This window comes from Vidua chalybeata, chromosome 5, assembly GCF_026979565.1.
Source record: "Vidua chalybeata isolate OUT-0048 chromosome 5, bVidCha1 merged haplotype, whole genome shotgun sequence".
Taxonomy (NCBI): domain Eukaryota; kingdom Metazoa; phylum Chordata; class Aves; order Passeriformes; family Viduidae; genus Vidua; species Vidua chalybeata.
In genome coordinates, this window is record NC_071534.1 from 9,522,593 (window position 1) to 9,543,138 (window position 20,546).

At 42.4% G+C, this 20,546-nt stretch overlaps 2 long non-coding RNA genes across 2 annotated transcripts; one reads left to right on the forward strand and one right to left on the reverse strand.

The window, feature by feature from the left end:
• Positions 1-1,717: 1,717 nt before the first annotated feature.
• LOC128788312 (uncharacterized) lies at positions 1,718-5,398 on the reverse strand. The gene is made up of 3 exons (XR_008431023.1): positions 4,289-5,398; positions 3,781-3,854; positions 1,718-3,669 (listed from the first exon to the last, which is right to left on the reverse strand). It is a non-coding gene; the product is annotated as an uncharacterized LOC128788312 (long non-coding RNA).
• A 358-nt stretch (positions 5,399-5,756) lies between these two features.
• On the forward strand, positions 5,757-6,081 carry LOC128788578 (uncharacterized). Its single transcript, XR_008431132.1, has 2 exons — positions 5,757-5,933; positions 6,015-6,081. It is a non-coding gene; the product is annotated as an uncharacterized LOC128788578 (long non-coding RNA).
• Positions 6,082-20,546: the final 14,465 nt, after the last annotated feature.

Sequence of the window (20,546 nt, forward strand, 5' to 3'; positions counted from 1 at the left end):
GCACATAAAAGCACTTGGTGAGGAGTGAGTGCGACAGAAGGTCTGAAGGAAAACACACTTTGATCAAGACCCTGGCCAGCCCCAAGGGGTCTCATTGTTTGAAGTGTTTTGCAGGTTCTGCTGTGACCCCCGTGGTTTCATGGCCAGCAGCTTTGCTTGCTGCTGCTGCAGGGAGGGCTGGGTGCTCCTGCCCTCTCCTGCTGCTGCCTCTGAGGCTCATGAGAGCTTGCTGTGCTGCAAAACCCCTTTTTCTTCTGGCTGAGTTCCTTTTGTGTCTAGTTAGTGATTGACACCCCTTGAAGGGGTCAGACAGCCTGCTGGGGGGAGGTGGGCAATATCTGGGAGCAGGTGAGAGAGGCCAGTGACACTTTTGGGTGGAACCTTCTCCTTTAGCACTGGTGAGCTCCCCGATGGGCTCCAGGTAACTTCAGCCCAAGATGGGGCTGGGCCAGCCCAGCAGGTGCTCACCTGGTCAGGGCTGGATGTGCCTCGCTGCCCTGGGTTCTTGTCGGAGTCCAGGACATCCCTCTGGCTGCCCTGGCTGTCTAGAGACCCTGCCAGGAAGTCAAAAACACCTGTGGCTTCGATTTTTAGCCCATGGAAAAAGCTGCCAACTTTGTATGAGGAATTATAAGCCACAAGGGTTTGAGTAGTGTGGAAGCTGAATTAACACAGGGTGAAAAAGTAGAATTTTGGGATTTTTAGAATGGGGTTCAAGGGGACAAGATGGAGGGATTTGGGAGTGTCCTGACCTTCTTCTCCTTCTTGTCCTCCATGTCTTGCTGTGATGGTGACTTTTCTATTGGTTTAAGGTAGAAACACACTGTCCAACATAGATGATAGATATTGGCACAGTAATGTAAACAGACTATACGTAACTTTTGGTATAAAAGGTAAACACTGCCTGAGAGGACAGGCAGATTGCCATGGCCTCCTTGCTAGATGGACCTCAGCAGGTCAGAGAGACTGTTATAGATAAGGAAAAATAAACAACCTTGAGAACTTGATCCTCTGTGTTTCAGACTCCTCCTTTGGCTGCATGGGCTGGGAAATGAGGACTTTTACAGTATTGGGGTCATTCCAGCATTGTGACCCTGAGAGGTTCTGGCAGTACCAAAGGAGGCTCAGGTCACTGAAGTCTTGCATGAGAGTTTAAACAGACAGCTCTGCTGAGTTCCAGAAACAAATGTGAGCCTTTCTCCTCTGTGCAGTGATGCTGCCTCACTCAGCCTGGCCTCTTGGCAGGGCTGGTGCAGCAGGAAACAGGAGCAGCAAAAATGAGGGTGAGCCTTGGCAGGTATGGATTTGTGCCTCCTAGAACACCTCTGATATTACAACAAGCTTGTGTGCAGGGCACACATGATTTTGAGGTTTCAATTTGAGCTTGGATAGCATTCAATAATCTCATTTTATTCCCATTTAAAATCCAGCTTAATTAAAATGTACATAGTATTCCCACAATGAGTATTGTTTCTAAACTGTGTGTCTCTTTCAAATTCCCAGTATAAACAATCCTGTAAATAGGTAATTAAAGCCATCTGCTTCTTGGTAGCCTAGTTACCTTTGCAGAATCATTTACATTTCCCTCCCCTTTAACTCAGGGAATTAAACTGCCATAAATTCTTACTTTAGTGGATAAACTACTACAAAATAATGCCTATGGCACACAGCTTTTCAAGAAAAGACATTGTATTGAATTTCTCTTCCAAATAAACTGTTCTTCACAGCCACAAAAAAAATGTGCTGTCAGATGATGGACATACCCATAAACTGTAATCCAGCACAAGATACTTGAAATAATGTGGTTACTGCCTGTGATCTTGTGTTCCTCCTTTCTCTATGAACATGGTGGTTTTTATCAAGTCATCAAAGGTAGGTTCATGATGTCCATGAACCTATTTTGAGCTAAAGATCTGGCTCTAGTTTTAGGCCAGTTTCACAGAAGAGTAAACTCAAAGTCAAACTTTAGAATAGTTTTTGGAAGTGAATAAAACCAGAGTTCTGCCTTGTGGTCACCTCTTTGAGGTGAGAGGAAAAGCAGCTCTTGCAGCAGTCTTGCTGGGGATGTTGTGGCTGTGGAGTGAAGATTTGGGTGCACTGGGGTCACTGCACAGGCCCAGATTGCAGTGCCCAAGGTACCTGCTGGGACTCACAGCTTCTGGGAGTTGCAAATTGCTTTTTCCCAGTAATAGAGGAGGAAAAATGTCTTCTGAGTCTTCTCTAAATTACTCTGAGCTCTTGGAAACTTCTGCTCATTATTTCTGGGAGAGGAGAAACACTCTTCACTTCTACTTTCTCCCTTTTAAAAATAGCAAGTTCACTGCTGATGGCTCACACTTGTAAGTTCTGAACTGACATTGTAAAATCTGAGGCAAAATATTGCAATGTTCCACCTGACCGGTATGTTTTAAAAGCAGAACCTGCCTCAAGGGGAGTAGAAGGCCTCCTGCCATCCTGAATGGCAAATGCAAAACCTGGGACATAGTTCTCATTGCATTGGTGGCACTTTCTGAAAGAACTCCTCACAACTTCCAAGCACTAAGTAAAGTTATTTGAGCTCTGTAGCCCCTTGAATTCTTTTGGGCATCAAAGCAAGCAACACTGTTGCAGAATCTCCTATTAAGAGGGTTTTCTCTGGTGGTGGGAGAGAAAAAACCAAGCCAAAAAACCTACAGAGTAGCCAGGTCCTGTCTGTGACCTTGGGTTTTCTTTAAAACTCAATCTGAAGCTTGCTGGTGAAGGGAGCAGATTGTACATAGATATAGCAAATAACTTACTGCCACTTTGAGTTTGATCAGTAGCTACTTTAAGGCACCTAAAATAGTGTGTGCACACCTTTAGAAAAGAACCTAGTAGTGCTGGTTATGGTTATTTTCTGAGGATGCTGACATGACCAGGCAGGCTAGATATGTACAGTCCTAGTCCCAGGTTATTAAAACATCCTCTTAAGTGAACAGGAATTGGAAAAGTAAGCCTAATTATGGGATTGCTTATTTTATAGAAATAGCCATTTAACGGGTTTATATAGTTACATCACTGGGAGCTGAGACACATGTAGAATATTATTGCATAACTGAACCATTAATCCAGCATTGTACAATAGTAACCTACATTTGTCTTTTTTGGTTATGAACAGTTGAAGTTTGAATTATATTTTGTTTGCTCTGCAGGTAATATAGAAGGGGCTTTTGGATTTGCATTTTAAGCGCTTGTTCATTATTTCTGAGTGTGGTGGTGTTTCTGTCCCACACACAGGTCTCTGTAGGAACATTCTGTCTTGCAGGTACGTGGCATTTGGTTTAAAGAAAGCTGATTTCAGCTCCAGTGGCTGTGGTTCAGCTTAGGAAGAGGTGCAGAGGGAAAAGCCCACCAAGCTGAAAAAATGGAAATGCTTTTGACCTTGACCTATAGCAGAGGGAGTGACTCGTAGAGGGTGGAGTGTGTCCCAGGAGAGCAGGCACGCTGTGCCTTTGCACGTGCTGGAATTGCTGCTGGGGGTGGAGGGGGAGAAGAGCAGGGCCAGAGGGGAGGTGGCTCTGAGGAGGAGCCCCCTCTGTGCAGGGATGCTGCTGGGGACAGTCAGCAGCCACTGAAGTACAGGCAGGGCAAAATAATCCCGGGGTTTCTTCTCTCCCTGCAGCTTTTGGATCCATGTTCTAGAAATTAAATCTGTGTTAAGAGAGAAAAGTTCTCCTTGCTGTCAGTGCAGATCACATGTTGGCACTTAGGGAGTCCAGGGTGCTCTCCCAACAAAAGCCTCTCCTTCCTTCCTTCCAGTACCTGAAGGGGGCCAGCCAGGAGGTCACAGAGGGGCTCTTCATCAGAAACTGCAGTGACAGGACAAGAGCTTCAAACTGAAAGAGGAAAAATTTAGGTTACACACACAGAAGCAATCCTTTACTGGCAGAGTGGGCAGGCCCTGGCACAGGTGCCCAGAGCAGCTGTGGCTGCCCCAGCCCTGGAAGTGCCCAAGGCCAGGCTGGATGGGGCTCTGAGCAACCTGGGGGTTGGGACTGGATCATCTTTAAGGTCCCTTCCAACCCAAGCCATTCTGCAATTCTGTGGTTTTTGCCAGAGAAAGTGGGACTCTAGGAAAGAGCAGGTAGTTTCAGGGGAGGACAGATGATGGATATGTATTCCAGGAAATACTGCTCCTGATGAATAGGGAGGAATTAATGTGCATTCATACATACATTTATAGATTTTAATTTTTGTCAGGGTTGGTAGCAACTTCTTGTCACATTTGAAGCTGAGATACCACTGGAAGTGCAACCAGGGGTTTGGTTACCTTGGGGATATTGGCTGAAGTGATGCTGTTTTGGTTTTAGCCTTTTCCCTTTAATGTGTTCTCTGTATTCTTCACACACATATTTGTAGCTCTGCAGCCTATTGAATTAGTGGCTAATTTTCCCAGTAATTTTCCCTTTCCCTAGGGAGGAAGACTAAACAAATCCCAGAGCTCCAAGCCCCAGGGGTACAAGGTCCCTGTGATGTCTTGGCTCTCCCTGGTTGCCAGGGTTGGGAACAACTCTTGGAGATCCATTTCATGGACAAAGTACAGCCAGTGCCAAGGGGGCTCCAGAGAAGGGGCTTGACCGGGGGGGGGTGGAATTCCATCACCACTCATCCTGCTAACTGGTGCTTTTTTGTCAATTATACTAATTTGCTACATGTATAAAAACTGTATTCACCCTGTGTGGGTGAGCTTTTGTGGATATCTTTCCATAACTGCCCCGAAAGCCTTGGATGAAGATCCACTTTTATGTTACCTCCCATACTGAAATTATCTTGAGTTTGATTCCTGGGCTGGAAAAGGCAACAGAAGAAATTAGTTATTGAAACACAGTGAAGATGAAGATTCCTTTATAAATCCTATCTCTGTTTCCTCCACAAGAGCATTGCTGAGATGGCTATCCAGGCCTTCGACTGCTATAAATTAGCACAGCTACATGCTTTCCAGTGAAGCTACTTTTAATTTGCATCTGCAGAAGATCTGGCTTCCCTGATTCAATGATGCTACCACTTCCTTTGTATGATGCCTATTTAAAGATTCTGTTGTTTTTATAGCCTAGCCAAAGAAATTGTTTTCTTAATGATATCCACAAAAATACATGAGCCAAATTCTTTGTTACCTCACTGCAAATCAGTCCTTGCATTGCTGTTGGTGAATTTTATCTGTTGTCCAGCTGTGTAGCTGAAAAGAATTTGATCCTGTTTGTCTGTAGGGTTTCCAGGGTGAGCTTCTGCAAATATTTTTGCTTTCTATCCAGTGAGCATTTCCACATCAGTTTAGTAACCTTGACTACCGTGGAGCTGTGCCTGTTTACACTCATTTGCACTAAATTTGTGCAAAGGTTCCTGATATTGTTTTATAAAAATTAATTATTAGGTTTTTTTAAACTAGAAATGGGATAAATAAAGGTATTTTAAGTGGGAGCTTTGGCTTCTCTGAGGGATTTTTGTGATTAAATTCACTGGTATAAATTGTATCATCTTCTGTAGGTAAGAGAAAGATACTTTTTCCAACAATATTCAACATAATTTTCCACCAAGAAGACTAGCAGTTTGCCAGAGTTGTCACATGCCTTGATGTCTTTGAATTTCTTCCTTGGAAGCTGCTGAAATCCTTCATGCAACTGCTCCACTTGGGCATAATCCAGGAAGAGCTTTCTCCAGCTGCTTTGGTTTATGATGTATTGGCTCCCAGGATCTGAGATCACAAGTGGAGCAGAAAGGCTAAATGTAGGTTCCCACAGAGCAGCCAGCTCTCCAGGAGCCCCTCTGGCCTGTCCCCAGGGCTTGTGTTCCCCAAGGTACTCCCAAAACCCCTGGGGTTTGGGCTGTTGGTGAGAGCAGGCCAGCAAATGCCATGCTGCATTTATGGGACAAAGGAAAAGCAGCAGCAAAAACCCTTCTTTTCTTCTGGATTTGTGGTACGGGGAGAGAAGCCCATTCCACACATCCTCCTTCACAAGCCAGAAATGAAGTGCTAAAGCTAAAATCTTGGCACCTAGGAAAACAGGAAGGAGAGAGGCTGAGGTCCAGCACAGTGAGATATAAATCTTTGATGCTGCAAGATTACTCTTGCTATTGCTTTTGGTCGTATTTATATGCTTTGAATATTTTTCTCTTGAGCAAATTCAGGGCATTCAAGCTTATCAATGTGTTTTTATGAGAGATAAGCTCCTTCCTTCAATTTGATAAGAAAAACAGTGTCTTATTCCTAAGGCAGAACTGTCAGGTAAAGAAACATGATTGAGGTAAATGAGGTTTATTGAGGTTAGAGTGGGCTCCCTGTTGCTGTAGCTGTGGTAGGGTGGCAAAATGTCTCCAGCACCCTACTGGAAAGTAGCAGGTGTTTACTGCCAGCTACAGCATCTTCCACCCTTCAGGGATCACCACTCAGGTCTGTCTCAGCTCTGCAGCTGGGTATTGAGGGCAGTCTGGGTATCCTCCCTCCCTCCCTTTCCTCTCTGTCCTTCACCCTTGCCCTCCTCTGCAGTGCTGTGCAATCAGCTGGGTAAAAAGCTAATTGCTGTGAGGATGTTTGTGCTTGTTCCTCATTGCTTCAGGAGCCCAAGCCTGAGGTAGTGCAGAGCAATGGAAGGCTCAGGTTGGGATGGCCACATTTCCAGGAGAGAGGCACACCAGGAAAGGCTCCACAAGCCCATGTGTTGATGGCCTGCAGAGCAGCAGCTCACTGAGGCCCCTCCACATCCACCTGCAGGGTCACAGGTTCTCAGCTGGGCAGGGCATGAGCTGGGGACAGATCCTAAGGACCTGCAGAGGTGCAGTGGGATGGAGATGCTAATGGCTTTCTGCTCCAGAAAGCTGCACCAAGGCACAAACCCTGCTGACATTTGGTTGCCCACCAAAGCAGAAACCTGGAGGCACGAGGGGATCTCAGTGTCCCTTGTCCTCCCTGGCATCACAATAGAGTGGACTTGGCAGCTGGATGGATTTCTTGGCACTGCCCACACTGGTGTTTCTGTGTGTGAGAAATTGAAAACTGTTTTGTTTCAGATTTTCTGATTTACAAAAAAATCTGTCCACTCTGTGTTCTGATACGGTGTTGCAGCATTTTCTCCAAGATGTGGATGTTCAGGAATGGGAGATGTCATGACTACAGAGTACCAGGATTCCAGCCTAGCCCAGCTAAGTGTTTGGGCATTCCTTTTGCAGAAATGAATAATCCCTGTTAATTAAGAGGATTCTTAAGTGCTTTCCTGAAATGTCTTGCAGGATCAAATACACTTTCTTCCCAGAGCTCTGTTTGGTGTTTTTTTTTTTTTTTTTTCATTTTATTCTATCATTTATGATTTAAGAGCAGTGCTTGAAAAACAGCTGCTGTGAAGACTTAAAGATCTCTATAATTCACATGTTCTAAACTCAGCAGTCCTAGGATACTTATGTTCTTTTACAAAGCAGGGGGAGGAAGGGACATGCAAAATCTTTAAGATGCTATTTAAAAAGAAGACTTCAAAGGGAGAGGGAAAAGTTTATCCTTTCATAGCTCAAGAAAAGTATGCCAGTTATGCAGATAATTAAGCATCTTCTCCACACTTTAAGAGTGAAGAATGTGATTTGCCTCTTTCAGTTACATCTAAATACTTTATAACTTGAAAAGCTATAGTTGTGTTTTTAGATACAGCTTAGGAGAGCTAAACTTAATTAGTGTATACACATTTTATGTGAGCTGTTGTGCTCTTTAGTTATAATAGAATGGTTTTTCTGACTATATGCAGGAGTATTTTGAATGGGATCTCTCTCTGGCTTAGTCTGTTTCCTCACTATTGTAGTTCTGCTGGAAGGAAGAGCCCACAAACACATTCCATGATGTGTCCTGTATGCCACCTGCAGCAGCTTGGGAAGGACAGGGCAATTCTGGCTCAGATAAAGGGTGTGATTGGAGGAGGAAGAGACTCCTTGGGTGACTGTGGTCAGGGAGAACAGTAGGGTTGAACAAGTCTTTTTTTTTTTTTTTTTTTAATTCTTCCTGAAGCAGAGAGCAGCAGCAAAATGCAGTATAATCCTAATCTGGACTGGTGAAGTCAATGGGAATTTTGCCTTTTTTTTGAGGTCTAGTTTTTTCTCCTTTCTGTGTGCTTGTCAGACAATATTTTCTGTGAGACAAATATAGCTGCAGTTCCAAATCTGAATATATAGCTCATACAATGCTAAACACTTGAAGTTTTCTCAATTTGTTATCATTAAAATCTAGATATTGGAAAATTGAACTCCTTTGCTGAAGGTATTCTTCCTCATTTTTTATACCTTGGATGTGTTGCATTTTTCTCTGCTTTACTGTTGTGACCAAGAGCAGTAGTGGACATCTGAATAGAAAAGGTGAAAAAAACACCAAAGCCATTTACTAGCTCAAACATCTCCTACCTACCCTGTAAACTTGTCCCAGTGAGAGGCAAGCAAGGACAATGAAAAAAAGAAATCTTCTTGTACCTGAAACCCATCACTTTGGGTTTTAGTATTTGCATTCTTTATCTAAATCAAAGATTTTACCTTTTGGTAAAATCTCACTGAATTTATGATTCTAATTTGCAGTAGCAATATTTATTTTTTGTTCCTGACTGAAGCAGTTCAGCTCCTCTTGCCACAGTTATTTTTCTCTGTTTACAGGGTTGAATTTTTGTCTTGTAACTAATATCTCCCAAGTCCATATGGTAATAAATATGTGCTAGCTCTTCCTTTTAGTCCCTATTTTTCTTTACAAGATAAAGCCATCCCTGTCATCTTTTTGCAAACTATGCTCAAAGCACATTCTGTGCTCAAGTGTGATTATTAAAAAAAAAAAAAAAGAGAAACAACACAATGTATAGAGGACAAGCACAGGTTCTGAACATGTGACTTAAGAGTCTTTTTTCCTGTTTCCATGCTGAGGGACTATTGCATCTTGGGCAGTTTAAGTGTTTTTATCATGACTTCATATTTGGTAGAAAGGCTTCAGACTTATGAACTGCTCAGGGTCCTATGAATACTGATTTGTACACTTATTTATACAAACATTTCAGTGTGTAGAGACAGCATGCACCACTCACAAAGTTTTTACCCTATGTCCTTTCCTTACATTTAAAACCAATGCATATTGTTACTGAACTTCACTGTTACAGGATGAAAGCAATTTTTTTCTATTTTTTAAATAATTTTAAACCTAGGTTATTTGGAGACCTATTTTTTTATTTACTCAGCACTTATTCACACAATCAGTACTTGGACCTTTTCCTGTCGAATTAAGCCCAGCCTATTGGGTGGTTAATTTCAGCTGTTAGCATTTTTTTCCTACTTGCTTTTTGTTCTGCACGTTGCACCTTCAGACTTCAGCTAAAGGACTCCAATACAAACAAAAGGCATTTTTAAGACTGGATTGCTAATATTCCTCTGCACAGTCTTGGGAGCAGGCATTTTGGACCTGTTTTTCTATATTTTCAACTAACTCGGGATGCATCTCAGAGCTTTTCTCTGCCAGTTGCGCAAAAAGGACTCTAAATTACAAGACTAAAAATCTGACTGGATACATCTCACTGGTGCTTTCTAGCTTTATTTGCTGAAGTTGATCCATTTTTGCTTTCACACCAAACGCTGCTTTTCTTCCCTGTGTTTGGCAGAATAGCTCTGGAGCAGTTGTAAGGCTGCTGTGAGCTGAGTGAGGCTGCTGTTTCCAGCCAGGTATTTGCAGTATTCCCTTGTCACTGTGCTTGCTGACAAGACTGTTTTGGGGCTGGAATTTCTCCCTTTCCTTAGTGTGACTGGTTGCCAGAAAATGAGCACCATATGCTGTATTTAGTTTAATAAAGTCTTTGGTGTGTTATCTATGTCATTATTCCTTCCGTAGCAGATTTGTAATGTAAAATTGTATTAGGAAATGGGGAGAACTGGAGAGTCCATGGAGATGGCAGAGCTGCTGCTCAGAAACAACCAGCAGAGAAAGCCCCATGGGAGAGGTTTGCAAGCCCTGGATTTTTGCCCTTTCAGCTTTCTTTAGGTGACAATAGAGAACAAATCCTGTGCATTCTGACTACTTGGAGACCCAGGGGAAAAAATCCTTTAGCAAGGGATAGGACTGGAGTAGATAAATTATTTTAGTTGAAACTAGGTGTAGTAGTGAGCTTTTTTTCCTTGACCTGGCTCTAAAGGTAGAGTCCTGTTTGTAACATTTGCTTGTCTCATAGGTAAAACCCCCTTGTTTCATGTTTGTCTTAATAACGGATAATGTTCAGCTCCCTGGCTTGCAAAAATGTTATGCAAAACATTTCCTGTTTTCTAGCTAGCTCTAGTTCTGAGCTTGGAGAAAGCTTTTGGCACTCCTCATCAGAGGAATTCAAACAGCTTCCCAGCATGCTTTTATGACCTGCTTAATGCACAGGGACTTGGAAGCAAAAGTGGATGTAAACCAGGTTTTAGGGAACAGGCTTCACTTTTTTTTTTTTTTTTTTTGTGCTTAGTTTGCCTGAATTTCAACAATTGATTTGCTTTCCAGAGTTTGTCACTGCCTAAGTCTTGCCTTAACTAATGATGGTGGTAGCAAACTCTCCATTTGATTTCAAGCAGTTCTTTTCAGGTATCTTAAGTCTGTTTTCAGAAAATTAGATGTCCACTTCCAAGACTTCTCAAAAATAATGCACTGAAGGAATTGGAGCTCTGCAATGTGTATGTCTGTGATGCCTTGTCAGGTAGTTCTTTTTAGTTCATTTTCTATCACAATAAAGCTATTTTTGTGGTAGAGTAATTCCAGTCCTGCTTGAACAAGAAGTATGGAAAATCTCAGTCTCATAAGGAGAGATTTGCAGGATTTCTGTGTTGATTTTTTTTGGAGAGAGCAGACGTTGGGAACATGCTTTGTTAAGCTTGTAGATGCATATTTAGGAATGAAGAAACCTTCATGCCTGCTCCTGGGCAGCAGTCCATTCATCACTGGATGGTACCATGTCAGGCAGGAATTTAGAAATTCCAGTGGAATTTGCAGGAACTCCCAAAGACCCAATTGTCAGGCAGTCCTGCTCATTACAGACTACATTTCTTCTTGCTTGCTTGTGAGTGATGGATGCAGAAACCATGAGGCTTTGCTTGCTCACTCTGGTTTTGACATCTGTGTCTCTGTAGCCCTCGTGGCAGTGCATCTGCAGAATAACGAGGTATTGGCTTTTTCTTGCTTTGCTGTCTGGGTGCTTTGCCACACCAACCCAAGCACGTGGTCCACCCCACGTAAGCCTTGTTGATGTGACTCACTGAGATGCCTCCAGTTGTGGTGAACCAGAGGCGACTTGTGAGGCTACACACTTCATTCACAAGGCCAGAGAAAATAAGCTATTAGAGGCTTTCTAGGATAAGCCTGACTCCCAGGCTGAAATTAGGATTTGGAAACAGCCAGATCATTCTAGGCTGAGAATGAAGCCAAAGGTAGCATGAGCTACAGCAATGAGTGCAGAGCAGGTTCTGCAGCTGGGCTCCAGTTGAGCACAGGTTATTCCCTTTGTGCCATTTCCTAAATTTATAACACAGCTGACCTACCAAGCCCCAGTGACCAGCTGGACCTGATGCATGGGTCCTGAAAGTGGCTTGAAAGAAAGAAGCCTCCACAGCATTGTGGTGGGCCAGAAGAGATGGGTGTGGTAGGTGAACAGGGGAGACTGACAGGGAAGGGGCTGTGGCAGTGAGTCTCTTCTAGCTCCCTCCTGTGTCATCCCTTCTGCCACTGCAGAGCTCTGGTCTTCATTTGCATATCAGTCAGAGGTTATGGACAGCTCAAAAAGGGGTCTGGCATGCCCCACCTTACCCACTGCTGCTGAATTTGGCCCCTTGGATCCTGCTGAAGAGCTCTGGTTTGCAGGGATGACTGCTGCAGAGGTCCCCTGTGCTGCAGCAGCCAGGGTCCCCTGCGTGGCATGTGCTGTGTGACAGAGCTCTGTGCCTTGTGGTGGCTCAAACAGGGAATGCCTTTCACCACCTCTGCTAAATCAATTGCTAAAATATGCTGTGACAGCCCTTCTCAGGCTTATGTGCACACTGAAGACACAGTGTTGTGACCTCTTAGTGGCAGGCTATTGCCATTTGATCCCATTTTAATCTATATTAGCTCTCTTTATGATTTTAGTGGCGTATTATTGGGCTGGGACTCTCGTAAAACTGCAAGCACCCAAATCAGCCTGTACTTTCACTCAGAAGCCCAGCAAAGGCAGACAACTGCTCACCAGCCTCCTGAACACAAATGGTTCCTGAGCCCTGCCAGAGCAGTGGCAGGTGTTCCCATGGGCATCCAGGGAGTGCCCTGGTCACTTGGGCATCAGGCCAAACACAGCTTTTAGGTGCTGCTGCTGGAGTGGCAAACATGATGGGTTGTGAAGAATTGATGCAGGGAGCAGAGAGAACAAAAGTTCTTATGACTGGTATGGGCTGAAGTTTTGAGCCAATTGCAAAAATAATTCATGAAAATGTGGCAAAGAGGAGTTGTCATTTTTGGGAATAAATTCCAGCACTGTGTGAGCAGCTGTAAACAAATCTTGGAAGTTAGAGCACATAGATGCTCTTTGAGAGCAATATAACCATGAGGGATGCATTAGAAATCTCAATCCATGTCAGAAATTATAATCCATACCTTTGTCAGACAAGGAGTCTCTGGGACCTCTTTTGAATGCTGTGTGAGAAAAATCAGAAATCAGCTGTGTTTGTGTAAAAACACTGCATTACAAGTGATGAGATCCTTTAAAATACAGAGCATGGAGTTTTCCTTTTTTGCCCTTTGAACTTGAAACACTGGTATTCATAGTGGATTTAGTGTCTTCCTGTTGTAAAATTCTTGTAGTGGAGTGCAAGGGGGGTAGTTTTTTTTTTTTCTTCCAGTATTCTCCCCATTCACTCCCAAAATCTTTGCATTGTTGAATGCTAAAAGACCTGGTGTTTATAATGAACATCCATGTGTAAGATTTGTTATGAAGTTGCAGGAACAGGCAATTATTTCAAAGTCCTCTGATATTTAAATATAAAAAGCTCTTATCGTGTGTAGATTCCTGCTAAGAATACTGGGATATGCCTCTATACTGGAATATGCATTATGTTTTAGTCTTTGGTGTATTTTTGGTTATTAAAATGCTGATATTTTTAGAGGTCATTGTAAGTCTGCTGTAAAAGTGTTGTGCTGGAATTTAAATGTAAATCTGGGGACTGGCAGTCAAGTGACTATCAGGCAGCTGCCTGATTTCAGGCCCCTTGGAAACCTCACTCTTTTTACCTTTTATTTTTCATACAACTCCCTATACATGGGTAAGATTTACTTAATTTCAGCTTTCTAGCATCCAGTTGAAGGAGTCATCTGGATTATCTCTGTAGTTAATGGAAAGAGATAAGCACCTCCAGACAGTGCCTTATCTCAGAAGGGTGAGATAAATCTGCTTTTGGAGCTGCCTATCCATTCCTATTGACAACAGAGGGATCCTGGAGAGGTAGCTCAGACTAGATGCCTATCTTTAGGTGGCTGAAGTTAGGTAGGATGCTTACTCCTTATCCTAGGTGGTTTTGAATCAGACTTTGCAGTTATGGACTGATAGCAGGGGAAGCAGCTCCTCGAACACAATACCTTGTGATGCCAGTGAAGCTTTGGGCACTTCCAAAAGTGGGCTGGGAGACCAAAAACAGCAGCTCACAGGAGGAGTGGGAAGATGTTCCCATGACTGTGGCACTGTTTTATGGACATGTCTGCTCTGCTCCACTGTGCAGCTCCAGGCTGACCTGGGGCACATCTCCCTGCCCCCCACATCACTGCCTGGCAATCAAAGTTCTGCCTCTCTGGAAGGAGTTTTTGAGGAGTTAAGACTGACAGTGAGATAACCACAAAACTGGGAACAGCACAAGTGACTGGAGAGGCAGAAGTAGGAGTGCTGTGAGTGGGCAGGAGCTGCCTGTTGCTAGCCCAGGCTTTCCAATGCCTTTTGATTGCAGGAATGCAGCCTTGCAGGCTGCTGCAGGATCTTGCAGGAATGAGAACCTCCCCAACACATTTATAGCACACCCCTCTGGCAGCTAGAGGTGGCTTCCAGGGAAAAGAAGGCAAGATGACTTTGAAGAGACTCGTGATGGGAGGCAGCTGCTCTGACAGCAGGTTGCTAGTGGCACTTTGCATCAGATCTCCTTGGGCACCTGGGCACGTCCACCCTTGGCTCTCAGTCCTCAAGGCCTCCCTGGTCTGTGCCCAGCTGTGCTGTGCATGCCCTGCATGAGCCTGCTGGCCTAAGAATTGCTGCACACACCATTCTGGTTCTCAGTGGAGAAATAAACACAGACTTTTCTTCTTAAGAATGCAATCAGATCAGGACACATAGGAAGATAAGTGTGTGGGTATGTAAAGACTGCTCCTCTATATACATCTGTCACCATTCACTGTGATGGCTGGGAAATTGTCATCTCTATGTCCCAGAAAGAACACTCTTTATCTTTTCATGTGTTCTTTTCATCATCAGGGCCTCTGTAAGCCAACGAAGCTCCTGGAAACAAGATAGAGTTTCTTTAAAACTTCCAGATATCATTTTGTAGTCACAGGAAATAGAGAGAAAAATAATTGAAAAGGAGGTGTTTATAAAAAACTGCTCCTTCTTTTTTTGCTAACATGAAAGCAAGAGTAGCTGCCTTGCAGAATATGGAAACATCAGAGACCTTCCATCCTGCAGCATCCAACAATGCTTTTTTACTCCTCTGTACATGATTTTAGTGGATCCCAAAAAGAAATTTCAAGTGTGGGTTTTGTGGGAGCATCTGAAAAAGGTAAAAGAATACTTTAAAATAGAAGAGTTTAGGAAAGCTAGATCTCAGACCTTTTAAACATGAATTTCCCAAACCAATATAACATGAAAGCCCATCTTCACACTACATAAATATTGATTATAAAGATACTAAATGAGGAAATGAGTAAATTTGTCAGTAACTGTAACATCAGAACAATAAATATCCAACATGATTGGCAAAAGGAATATATAAAAATGTCTTCCTCTATTCTGAATTTCAAGATTACATTAGTAATAGCATACTTATCAAGATCAAATTTTTTTTGTTACTACTGAACCTTATTGATGTTGATGTCTGCACAATACATTTCTTTCCTATACACACTCTGTGCTATGAGGAGATAACATTTACAGGAAAGCTAAAACCAGCAGCAATGGGTAAAAATACCACAAGATGTCACTGCAAACCTGGCAAAACGGCTGCTGCTGCCAAGCTGCTAGACAGCATGCTATTAATTTATAATAAAAGGTATCTGACAGCTTTATTCTGATGAATTATGGGAATCCAAAGCACAATTCCAAGTCTTTGGTTTATAAATTGTCATTGATTTTAATGTTCTTTGTAAAGTTGTGGCACGCAACAAATTTTCCTGCCAAAAGCTGTTAAATAAATAGTCATCCTTTGCTCCGAGTAGTACATTGAACTTGTTAGAGTGATGAGCAGAATGAATTGATGGTTGTCCATAAACCATTTATGACAGAACGCAGAGCAGCAATTCCAACAATTATTGAATGCATTTATTAGAGCCTCTTTTTTTTTTTTAATACTGCACTGAACAGAGAGGAAGGGGTACAGGTAATACAGGAGCAGTTTGACACTGTTTGCCCGATGCCTCCTCTTGAATAACACATGGCTGGGGTTGCCCCAGGATTTCTGAGCAGCACCTTTGCCTCCCCCTGAAATTATTTGATTTCCCAGCATAGGAGATCTGGCACTATCAGAATATATTTCCCACCCTCTGCAAATAGTTATTGTAAAGACAAGTTAATTTTCCTTTCTAAAAATTAACTACTAGATCTTGTGTTTCCTGAAAAACTTACAAAATGGTTATAATAATTGCAATTAATTTTAAACTCAAATGTATATATTTTCGATAGCATCATCTGTAGATCCAAAGCTGTGGAAAATTTACTTTTTCTCATGTAGTGTCTTTGTCAAACCTGACAACCAGATGTAATTACCTTTGAGAGGGAAAATAACACAAACCAACAAATTGCAAACAAGCACATTTCCAAACCTTTGCCCTTTTTCTAGATCTGAAGTGAGATTAAATCCCTTTAGCAAAGTGTTGAAGGAGTTTGGACATGGAAAGACTGAAAGACTAGTTTAAAAATGAGAATCAGGTTGCTTATATGATACTGTTAACCAAAAATAGAAAGTGGAGGTGCAAGATATCTTACAAGTAAGCTTGCTAAAGTTTGCAGCACCATTTTGTAAAGGCAGGGACAGATCCACAGATTATATAAATTGATTTAGCTCAAAGTTTGGGGGGGGAGGGGGAATTGGTTTTACAGCAGCTGAACACGGGGAGCTAAGTATGTTTTGTCAGGTCACTGAAGCTGCATGTATGCACAACTGCTATGCTTGATTAAAGAAATTATACCCTTAAACTTTGGTATTTACATATCCCCATTTTCTAAAATCTTGGCAAGATTTCAGTTCATATGTGTAAAATCAGAAGAAGCAAAGTTCTTGCCTGATATTTTTGCTTTTTGCAAAAGCATTACTGAACAAGGAATTTTCTGGGTCTTATTTGTGGAACTGTCATTTCCAGATATGGTACATCAGCCTTAAATTTGAATATATTTTGTCCAAGGGGCTGCCGCAATGTGAGTAATGGGTACTCTTTTCTTTTAAAAGAAACTATAATAAAAAGTTGGGAACAGAAATAAAGAAACAATTAGAAAGTTTTTGTAAAGCTGGTTCCTACCGACAGCTTGTCTGGAAACATTATAGTCTGACATATAAACACTGTGTTTACTAACATTTCAAAATGCAGCCTATAATCTGTGTACACTTGTTATTTTATTAATGCTTTTTATTGCAAGTTACAGACAAACACAAATGTTTGACTACAGTGTGACTTGTAGGTACGGACAGATGTTGACACACTTAAAAAGCTTTTAGTTGTATGGACTCAAAGTATATTTAGATTTTAGTTCTGCAAAGCTGCAGCAGTGGGGGGAAAAGATTTGTCAGTATGCATTTATGCACGTTTTCAGTCTATGGGAGGTTTTGGTAAGTGTGTGAAAACTGAAAGTTGGCGAGTGCTGGGTTACAATGTTGTTTGCCTTCTCCTGGTGAGGATCCTGCTTGGAGCCCGTGGCAGGCACCTCTGGCACTGGAAGGTGCTGCAGTGCCAGGGACGAGGAGATGCTTTGCTGTTTTGGGGAAAGGCGGAAGTTTGCACTGACTCTGAGTGCTCTGCCAGCAATTCCAGTAATTTGCACAGTTGCAAACCCTCTCTGAAATGCCTGTTAGGAAATACAGCTGATTCTCCCTGTTTAACACCTGAAAACCAAACAAACAGAACCTTCACATCCTCAGCCATCTCACCGACAGTAGCAGAATAAACAAACCCCACAAACAGGCAGGCTGAGTGAGAGTGATTTCTGGAGCCCGTGTGTCTGAGGAGTGCTTGGAAGTGTTGGATCCCATTTCATAGGGCAGCTTTGGAAAAGAGCAGCCAGGGCACCAGCGGCTGCTGCTGCAAATTGTTCTTGTTCCTTGCAAACTGCTGGAGCCAGGGTAATTCACTGCAGCCCAAGCTCTGGCTCCCCCAAATGTAGTCACAGTTATCTGTGAGTCTTTCAAGCTCGGGAAAAAAGAAGATAGAAATCTTTCTGTACATGCTTTCCCCTTGCATTTGTAAAAAAAGCAAAGGGAAAGAAAAAGATATGAAAGGATCCCCTAGCCTCCCCAAAAGCTCTGAAAAAAATGGTTCACGCAATTTTTATGGGACCTCTGAGGACCTTGAATTTTTAAGTAATCTTTTTTGATGATTTTAGACAGACCATTAAGCTGAGGATAAAAGTCCCTCTGTTCAATATCTGGATACATTAAGCATTAGGCTTAAAATTTACAGCTTTCATTTTGACAAGAAAAATGGCATGTTTGGTCTCAAGTGCTACCTTGAACTGTTTTTCAACATTAAGACAGGTTGTCAGTCTGAGGGGAGGAGGTCTGGGCACCAGTGGCAGCTGCTGCTGCTCTTGCTGTGTGCACATGCAGGGATAGAGAGATGCAGCACTGCTGCCTGTCAAGAGCTGCAACTTGAGAATGCTTTGGCTTTTTCAAAGTAAAAGGAAAATTATGCTGGTCCAGGGGAAGGCAGAAAGCAAATGGCTGTAAAATAAGTGGTGCATTCAAATATTTGAAAGAATCAAAACCAGGGGAAGATGGAAAATCAAGAATCATATTTCCAAGAAAGCTTTAGGGATTAGAGTAATGAGGAGTTTGACTTCCAGCTTCCCTGGTGCTGGTGTTCCAGGATGGCTTGCTCTTCTCAACATCTGAGCATCTTTTACCAAGCAGCAACCACTTTGAATTTTGTCCTGTGTCTGAAAGAGAGAAAGAAAAGCAGACATATTTATTGGCAGTGTCCTCAGCTGGCAAGATACAGCAAGATGCCATTAGGAATCTGATAGGGAGACTTTCTCTATGTTAATTCAGGGCACAGCCAGTGTACAGCTGGTCTTAATAGTATTTTGTATGGGGAGAAAAACAGCTCAGGCCATTCAGCAGTGGAGAATCACATATGCTGTCTGCAGGCATTTCTTCTTTTGAGATTTGCCACGGTTAGCAGTTACTTTTGGTTTGGTGGATAATTAGGACCTTAAATAATCTTATTAATTAGATGGAAGGGGCAGGGGAGCAGTGACCACCCCGTACAGGATCATGTCCTGGTCCCTGGAAAGGTGTAGAACCGCCTCAGTTAAGGAAGTGCCCATCTCACAAACCAGGTTTGCTGGGCTACATCACAGTTCAATGACTTTGTGTTTTAGTGAGGCAAGTTTTGAAGAAAGTTTGCAAAAATCTGCTTAATGGTAGTGGATGAAGAGACAACTCCAGTAAGAGATTAGCTTTCTGTTGCTTGGCTTAAGTCAGTGAGTTTAAGAGAACAAAAATTAATCCATTAATTGGTCATCTTCCAAATTAAAGTAGAGCTGGAAAATAAAACAACTGTAGAAAAATGCCTCTGGGCCTTTCCCATGTGAGCAGAGTTAGTAACTGCTGCCAGCATATATGCCCTGGTCACAAATCTTAGGGCAAAAAAGCTTTGATAACCAGTGAAAGAAAGATCTGAAGCACCTATGAAACTGCATCCTCTCTAGCTGCAGGAGGCAACACATGATCGGGCCATGCCAAAGCAAGAGGCATATGACTGGTTTGCTGGCATTAGTCTGCATTTATTGTCCCTGTTATTATTAACTTCAAGCATCTTGTGATTTATCTGATACTTGAAAAGAAGGACAGCAAACAAAAGGAGTTGTTGTTTGTTTATTTGTTTCTAGTTTTTTTTCCTTGGAAGCAGTAGAATATTAACTCAGTGCAAGTACACTAGGCTGTTGTCTTCACACAGTCAGGAGAGAGATGACCTACCACCACAAATACCACTCACATGTTTTTCAGAGACATTAGATAGGAAAATATCATCTCTCAAGTCACAAGAGAGCTGAGAAAGTGAGCTGTAACGGGATCAATTAAACAGACTTAATTACCATGGATCTTGTGAGTATTTGCCACCCTTTGGGTTCAGGCTTTCAGCCCAATCCAGGATCACACGTTTGGTCAGGAGTACTTAGAAATATTTCCATGCAAAACCTGCAGTTTGATGATCAATAATTCAAAATGAAGAACACTCTTGCTGTCTCTCTCATTTCTAAAACATGACTGAAAATACCTAAATGATTTAAAGTCAGTGGTCTTGATGAACTGCTGCTTGGGATGGATGAAGTACTCTCAGAGCTTGCTTTTGTGCTCACTGGCTTGCTTTTGAGACACAAAAACTCCCAGGAGAAGGAACTAGGGTGTTTTGGCCCTGTTGTCTTTCCTTTAAGTCCCAGAAAAATTCTGGGAGAAGTAACCAATAAAATTCTTTGTAAGCAGAGAGAAGTTAACAAGATGAATAGACACCAAATGGATTTGTCATGTCAAGGTGAAAAATCATGTCAAGGCGATCTAACTTCCTTTTGTGAGAGGCTATCATACCCTGTGGATAAAGGAAAAGCAGCAGGTGACATATTTGTGCTTTCTTTAGGCTTTTGTCAGTGTCTTGTGACATTTTGATAAGTAACCTAATACTGGTGAAATTACTGTTTATGGGGCCCAAAATCAGTTAGGAGACTGAATGTAGAGAATTATTGGGGTTTGCTGTCAAAATAAAGGGTGGATTTAAGGTTTTCTGCAGAAGTCTCTTCTGGGTGCAAAGCTCGCCAGCATTTCAGATGCAATTGGGGTGACAAAAGGGAGCACACTTGGTAAATTCCCATGTGACATGGTGCTAGGAGAGACTGAGAGCACACAGAAGACCTAGATTAGAGCAGAAAGTACCCCTCATTTAAAATAAATGCAATTTGATGGGAAGGGTTACAAGTGTCACACTCAGGCTCCTATGACCAGAAATTCCAGCTGGGGGAGAAAAGCCTTTGATAGAAGCTCTGTGGAGCAGGACCTGAGAGAGACAGTAGAGCATAAGCCAAGTGTAAGTCAACAATGTCATGCTCTTGTGAAAAAGGCAAATATCATTTTGGAAAGGA